This window comes from Humulus lupulus, chromosome 2 (genome assembly GCF_963169125.1).
Source record: "Humulus lupulus chromosome 2, drHumLupu1.1, whole genome shotgun sequence".
NCBI classification, from domain to species: domain Eukaryota; kingdom Viridiplantae; phylum Streptophyta; class Magnoliopsida; order Rosales; family Cannabaceae; genus Humulus; species Humulus lupulus.
This window is the reverse complement of record NC_084794.1, coordinates 290,587,261-290,588,669: the sequence shown is the minus strand read 5'-3', so window position 1 is coordinate 290,588,669 and position 1,409 is coordinate 290,587,261. Positions and strand designations below refer to the sequence as shown.

The following is a 1,409-nucleotide window of genomic DNA, read 5'->3' as shown; positions in this document are numbered from 1 at the left end:
CTCATACCGGAACTCCGTCCACCAATCCTGCTTCTCCACAAACTTTCGCTGATAATAACCCATTCGCAATGGCTCGCAATGATGAAATCCAACCAAGAACTCTCAATGACTACCTCCATCCTACTCGCACTTCCACACCTTCATGCATTATCTTCCCTCCTAATATGCCCGCATTAGACTTTAAACCTGGCATGATTCAACTCTTGCCTACATTTCATGGAATGGAAAACGAAAGCCCATACGTGCATATCAGAGAATTCGAGGAGGTGGTAGCCACGTTCTATAACCGAGCCGACAATGCCGATGCTGTGCGACTAAAGTTCTTCCCTTTCTCCTTGAAGGACAAAGCCAAAAGCTGGTTGTACTCTTTGAGACCTAGGTCGATTGGAACATGGGAGGAGATGACTAAATCCTTCTTTCTGAAACACTTCCCTAGCCATAAGACCAACAGTCTAAAACGACAAATTTCCACATTCTCCCAAAAGGACAATGAAACGTTCTATCAAGACTGGGAAAGATTCAAAGATCTGCTAAATCAGTGCCCGCACCATGGCTATGAGAACTGGCGCTTGGTCAGTTACTTCTATGAAGGCCTCACGAGTCGTGAGCGCCAGTTTGTAGAAATGCTATGCAATGGTGAATTCCTCGAAAAAGAGCCAGACGATGCTCTTGAATATCTCGAAGAAACTGCAAAAAAATCTCACACCTGGACTGGTCCAAGTGCTACTGACAGCACCAACCGACACAAACCATCAGGGATCTATCAACTTCGAGAAGAGGATAGTATTAAGGCCCAACTCGAAGCTTTGAAAAAGCAGTTTGAGGTCTTAATGACGAAAAATGGGCAAAAGTCGCACATGATCGCTCAAGTGGAACAGCAAGAACCTTGCTTTGTTTGTGGAGGGACGGAGCACTTAGCTAAGGACTGCTTAGCTTTGAATGAAATGAGGGGGGTTTATGAGGAGCAATGCAATGCCTTAGGGGCATATAACAAGCCATTCTCCCATACGTACAACCCTGGTTGGAGAAACCACCCAAATTTCAGTTGGAGAGATTCCAACCAAGCTCAATCGTCTGGAGGCCAATGGAGAAATGAGCAACAAGTTCAACCATCAAAGGCGTATTCTGCACCTCATTACAATGCTCATCCACAACGCAATTCTCTCGAGAATACTCTTCATGCATTCATGGAGGAACAATCCAAACTGAATCGCCAAATGATGGAAGAAATCAAGGAAATGAAATGTCAATTCTCAAAATTGACTGAATCCTTGGCCATTCCTGAAAAAGGCAAACTTCCTTCCCAACCGAAATTCAATGTTCAAGGCCAACACATGGCCCAATCTTCAAATTCAAATGATCAAAACGTCAAGGAAGTGAATGCCATCACGACGAGAAGCGGTAAAACT

General features: G+C 44.4%; 1 non-coding gene across 1 annotated transcript; it reads right to left on the bottom strand.

The window, feature by feature from the left end:
* Positions 1-449: 449 nt before the first annotated feature.
* Positions 450-556, bottom strand: LOC133820149 (small nucleolar RNA R71). The gene has a single exon (XR_009886578.1). It is a non-coding gene; the product is annotated as a small nucleolar RNA R71 (small nucleolar RNA).
* Positions 557-1,409: the final 853 nt, after the last annotated feature.